Genomic DNA, 6,649 nt, shown 5'->3' with positions numbered 1-6,649 from the left:
AGATTATAGCTATGGTCTCAGAAGTGCACATGAGTGACAGAGAATTGGTCATTCACAGAAAATTAAATCAGATTTTCCCAACCAACATAAGTAATAATTACATGAACATTTTTTCTTCCTGCAGGGGAAACAACATCACATAAAGACAAAAATGAAAACTAAAAATATATTTTTAAAAAATCAAAATTATTGATTACAACTTAACTTTTTTTTCCTATCAGCACATAAATTCAAAATAAGCATATGCAGTATTTCACACGGGATGAACGTTAACTATGTCTTTTTCATCTGTAGTGTCTGATTTTTATAATGAGTTTTCCACGAGATTTTAGAGACTCAGGAAGAATCCCAAACAACAAACCTAACTTTTAAAATATCTTATTTAAAAATGTTAACCGCTTGATTAAGATATCTTTCACATATAAAAACTGTATATATTTAAGGTGTACAACATAATGTTGTAATATATGTGTGCATCATAAAAAGATCGCTACAATTAAGCTAATTAACATACCCATCATTTCTACAAAGTTACCATTGTGTGCAAGTGTGTGTGGTGAATTAAACTCTATCCTCTGCAAATTTCAAGTATATAATACATTACTGTTAACTATTGTCACAAAAATATAGAATGCTTTATGAATTTGTGTATCAACATCAAGCAGGGGTCTGCTAATCTCTGAATTGTATCGATTTTAGTACACATGTTGCCAAAGTAAGCACGAAAAATCTTATTTTTAAAAAGCACTTAATCTTCATTACCTAAAAGACAATTTATGCTTGGGATGCCTGGATGTCTCTGTCGGTTAAGCATCGGTTAAGCATCTGCCTTCAGCTCAGGTCATGTCCTGGGATCAAATCCCGCATCGGGCTCCCTGCTCAGTGGGGAGTGTGCTTCTCCCTCTGCCTGCTGCTCCCCCGGCTTGTGCTCTCTCTCTCTCTCTCTCTTTCTCACTCTAAGAAATAAATAAAATCTTTTAAAAAAATAATGTATGCTTATCACCATTTTAATGTGTTTCACTGATAATCATTTTGAATATCATAACGTCCCCATTTTTGAATTCTGAAATACGTCATCTCTTTAAGAGTCATCTCTTTTCCTGAGTCCTAGCTTTGCTGATAATGAATTGCAAGTGTTATCACACATGAAAGAAAGGAAATCAAGAATAAGAATATGGATGTGCCAGTGGGAAGCACCAATGAAAATCCTGGTTGTTTGAACCTGCCTTTTCTCCAACTCTACCATGAACTCTGGGAAGAATAATATATAATATTAGCATATAGCATACTTCTTATTCCCTTTATCATCTATCTATCTATCTATCTATCTATCCATCCATCAATCCACCTACCTACTTACCTATCTGTTCTCTTCTGGTCATTTTCAAAACTTCTGTATGAGCAGATACATGTAACAGCACATATATGGTATTATCTCTAAGTTAAAATTGTGGAGAACAACAGTGAGGAAATAAAAGTCTGTCTTTCCTGCATTATTCCTCTGCTGACCAAAATGATGTAAGGTATGGAGGAAGAGATATACTTGAGTTCTAAAGGGAAGCAAAGGGTATGAGAGCAGCACTGGTATATATAGAAATCACTCCAATTTTTCTTCCAAGTGTGCATGTGGGCCTTGACTGTAGACCGAGCAGGGCGCTATAAATACGGAGGTCCTTTGTTCTTGAGCTTCCCCAAGCTATCTACTTAAACACTGGAGAGGATTAACGTAAGTCAATAAAGATTTCATTAATTTGTCTTCAGCTGATTTAACACTGAAAGCATATGTTTGTTTCTTCCCAATCTGGGGTGATCTGGCTCCCCATCTCTAACTGGGAACACCCTCCCCTGCCCTCTTTAGTAGTCTTCAGTGCAGCACATCATCTCTTTACAATTCTCTTTCAGGATCCACCACTTAGAAATTAAGTATTGGCCATGTGACTTACTTTAGTCAACAAAAGGAAAAGTGACATGTGTCTCCCCCAGTAGAAACTTTGAGAGCTAGGTGCATAGCTTACCATGGACTCTTTCCTGTGTTAGGAGACCAACAATTTTCCTGATAGTGAGGAAGACAGGAAGCGGAATGCCCTGAAAGATGTGGAACATGAACAACACTTACACCTTCGTTATTTTAATACACTAAAATTTGGGAAGGGGTTTTTGTAACCACAGCCTACTCCAGCCTATTTTGTTTCATTTTATGAATAATAATTCACCCATGTTTCATTGAAGTAAATGCATACTGAACAGTGACATGAGTTTAACAACCTAATGTGGAGGGGGTCAGATTTCAAGGGTGTAAGGGACGGGGAAGAGGGAACACAGTGTGTCCCAGGGCCTACTGACTTCCCTTTACTATACCACACAAGAGGCAAACTCTCGCTACTGTTATGTATGGCGGAGAATTGGCAGAGTTTACTGATTTTATATCCTTAGGAAATTCCTCTAGTATTCCAGCCAGGATGAATATCTCTCCCTACAAAAATAATCTAAGCTTATGGTTACTGAAACCTCTGGCCACAGACCCCGAGGAGACTGAGATAATTCTCCCTTCTGTGTTCACAACTTTATGTAATCTCACCTTGAGCGGGCAAGAGGCTTGTGACCATCTTCTAACCAATAGTATGTGACAAAGAGGAAAGGATATCATTCTGTTAATATTAGCCTATATACTACAAAACTCCATTTTAGCAAACTGGTGCTAGACGCTCTCCTTATCGGGATGGAGTAAGCAGCCAAGTTGAAGAAGCCCATGGGAAAAGGCGCTGTGGGCAGCCGCTAGAACCTGAAGGTGGACTCCAGCGGATGGCCAAGAAGGGGCTGGGGCTTTCCATCATACTAATCACAACTGAATAAATTTTACCAAAAACTTAAATGAGCTTAGAAATAGATTTTTCCCTGGTCAAGTCTCCAGACATTAATGCAATCTAGTCAACACCATGATGGCGGCCTTGTGAGACTCTAAGTGGAGGCTACAGTGAACTGTGCTTGGACTCTTAATCCATGAGAAACATGAGATAAATAAATCTATAATCTTATAAACTATTAAGTCATGGTAATTTGTCACACACACACATACACAAATATAGGATCATGCTTGAGTCTATGGCATAGCATATCTATCTTATCTCCTTTGTCCATTTCTGTTGCTTCCTTACCATGAAAGGTTAAATTCTTTTCTCAAGTTGTTATAATCCCCTATAGGTGGGAGCCACAGATGGTTGACTGTGGAAAAGAGAGAGCATTCCAACTGGCCTATGGCTTGCTTTCCTCCAAAATGCCTACAATTAAAAACATCCACAATGAGAATTTTTTTAAATTAATCAATGTGCTTCAAATTAACATAAATTTTATTTCATGTACAAAAGTATCTGTGCTTCTTCTGTTAGACTAACGTGAGTGTTTTTCTTCTTTCCCTAGTCTGAAGTCACAGTGATAAATAGGAGGTGAGTGAGAGATGAGTTGCTATAATGAAAATGAGCATATAGGCAAATCCACATCATTGAGGATCCTAAGGGAATGAAATAGGGTATAAACATAATATCCTATTTTTAATAGAGCGATAACAAGTATAGAAAATATGGATGGTGGTTATACCGATCACGCCATGGGAAAGGGCCTCTCAACATTTAAAATCACAGAGGAGGATATTGTAAGGAATGCTGCACTAGGTAACTTCAGGAGGGAGTTCAATTCACAATTCAACAAATAATTATTTAATTGACTAGTGGGTGCACTGCACTTGTCATCTGTGTAACCAAAGCAGAAGCAGAAATAGGTTAGGGAACATGTAAGGTTCTTTCCACACCTTGTTTCTGAATTTTTTAAAGGGTAAGATAAAACTTGTTTATATATTTGCACATGTGCCAATATTGAATAATCCATACTATTAATTCCCACCAGTGGTTCTCACTGCTGGTGGAACATTAAAATATCCTAGGGAGCTTTTGAAAACTACCATTCCAGAATGCCATCCAGGCCAATTCAATCAGAGTCTTCGGGATGGCGTCCTCAGCAATGATACTTTTTACCTCTCCCCAGAGGGTGATAACATGCAGTCAGGGTTGAGAAATTCTGCTTTAAACTATTGATAGAGACCACTGTACAGGAATGTACTTTATCTTTACAGATTTTGCCAGTATGTTTTTACATTGTTTATTAATTACCCTGAGTACATATACTTCCTGATGAAAACTGAGTGCTACGTATTTTGAAAATTCAAAGACCTTAATTTGAAACCAGTAATAAATCCAAATTTGAGCATTAGGGCATCAGATTTATTTTTGCCATTTCTTATGTTTGTTTTTATTTCTTTTAACAAACTTACCTTATTACAAATCTAATTTTTCTTGGATATAAGGCAATTTGGCACCATCAAATCTAATTATTATAAATTAAGGCAGTTAACATGCATCAGGACCTACGTTATTTTATCTGCACCATCATTCCTCAACACCACAAAACAGGTGTAAAACTAGATATATTTCATAAGATAATCTTCCGTCATGCTACAATGTATTGGGCTATTACATAATATCTTTTATGTAATATATTTACATATAACTATTTTTTACTGTTATAATTATAAAGTAAATATTGTATATAATATTTGATTTCAACAATTCTGCCAGCATCTTTAAACCAGGTGATATAAACTGATGACCAACAACTTCAATTGTCTTTTGTTAGGCAATTATATCAAAATATCAAAACTATAAATGAACTTACCTCTATCAAATTAAAATCTTTTGCTTGTTTTCAATTCAGAGAAATAGTTTCTACCATTTTTTCTTATTTGTTCTCCTGTATTCTCTCTGCTATCCTTATGGATCCTTTTATCACACAGATATCATGGCTTCCAAATTTTGCTTTATATTTTTTCATTTTATTATTTCTCTTTTAGTATTTTTACCTTTGACTTTTGTAAAAACATTTTACACACTTTGAAAAGATATGTTTGACAATTTGAGGTTTTTTCTCAGCAATCTATCAATTCCCTTTTCTAACTCACTAAGTCTCCCTTTTTAAAGGCATTGTACTCTTACAAAAAAAAAAAATTTCAATCTCCAAGTGTTCTGGTTTGATTTATGTATATAGAAGATTTTCTCATAATTTGATAATTACCTACAGATTCAATATCATCTAGATTAGGATCTTATTAAGGCTGTTATTAGTTATACTTTTTAAAACCTTTTCCTCTATTAACTGTTCCACTGAGATTTGTTTTACAATTTTGATGCTCTTCATTATGCTGTTTCCTTCACAAGCTAAGTGCTTAGTATGTGCAGAATTTTGTCATACTTATGGTTTGGGGCAGGGAATCAGAGTAGTCATGGAGAACTGGAATATATGTTGTCACCTAGATGAAAATCATCGTACATTGGTACTAAACAGAGCTCCCCATTATAGGAGCAAAGAGCTAACAGTAATGTATGGATGGTGGGGACGTGAGGTTGCAGTGACAGGGTACGTGTACCCCGACTTATGATTGTCAAAGTCCCTAAATTTTCAGGTCATCGTACAACTGGGGTACTTTTCTGTTTCTAGATTCCAGGTATCTGTTTCGGCAGCTCCCTATGGCAAACCACTTCATTCTTCAGAGGGAAAATACCCACCCTAATCGTTTTTCCATTTTTCATTCCTTCCCTCATTGTTTCAGTGAATGTGCAGAGCAAGACTGTTCTGTTCCTAGTCTTTTATTCATGTGCTTGGAAATTAGGACCAGTGCTTTGCTGGAAGAGAAATCACCTTTGCTGTCACTTACTGAACATAGATAAGAGAAAGGCTAGCGTCCACCAGAGCCAGCTCTTTTAAAGACAGTATTTTCATTATCTTCATTAGTATCCCAAGACATCCCTTTTCTCATTTGCATTTGTTGTTTCTGGGCCCGGAATTGTTCTATTTTTCTTCTGAGATCTAGGCCATGACTTCAGAGCCCTGATTTCTCTACATTTCTGAAATTGCTACTTTCTATTTTTTAAACATACCTCAAAAAATCCATTCTTTTTATGATACTTGTCATGTTATAACTGATGGACTTTATTTAAAATATTCCCTGTGATCTGGATGGGGTCTGATCTGTGTGCTCACTTTACTGCCTTGATCCAATCTCTATCCTTCCATATATAAAAACTCTGAACTAGCCACACATGTATTTCTCTGTGTAAGGATTATGAGATGGCTTTTAGAACTTCCATCAGTGCTGAGCCTACTTGGGATTCTCTCACTCTTCCTCTGCCCTTCCCCCCACCGGTGCACTCTCTCTCTCTAAAATAATAAACAAATAAATCTTTAAAAAATATATCAGTTAAGGAAGTGTTTGGGGTGTGGTAAAAGAACTGGGACCCTACCTCATAAGGATTGTGTTAAATTAGATTTAAAATGTATCAAGATTTCATTCACCTATTTTAATCCAACATCGAACTTTTAAATCATCATTTATCATTCAGTATTAAAAAAGACACGGTTATTGCATAAAATCCATACTGCCTCTACCAGTTCTCTTCACCTTTTCCTTCCTCCATTAATGCAGACTGGTAATCAGTATGGTTATCTAATGTAGGACATTTACAGAAAAGGGTTTCATTTCTCCTGCAGACTATATCATTTTTACAGGAAGAGTTCATTGCCTCAGATATGCCTCATTGATTCC

At 36.2% G+C, this 6,649-nt stretch overlaps 1 non-coding gene across 1 annotated transcript; it reads right to left on the bottom strand.

The window, feature by feature from the left end:
* Nucleotides 1-620: 620 nt before the first annotated feature.
* On the bottom strand, nt 621-723 carry LOC117795519. Its single transcript, XR_004619573.1, has one exon. It is a non-coding gene; the product is annotated as a U6 spliceosomal RNA (small nuclear RNA).
* Between the last annotated feature and the right edge of the window lie 5,926 nt (nt 724-6,649).

Source organism: Ailuropoda melanoleuca, chromosome 1, assembly GCF_002007445.2.
Source record: "Ailuropoda melanoleuca isolate Jingjing chromosome 1, ASM200744v2, whole genome shotgun sequence".
Classification (NCBI taxonomy): domain Eukaryota; kingdom Metazoa; phylum Chordata; class Mammalia; order Carnivora; family Ursidae; genus Ailuropoda; species Ailuropoda melanoleuca.
This window is presented reverse-complemented; position numbering and strand designations above follow the sequence as displayed.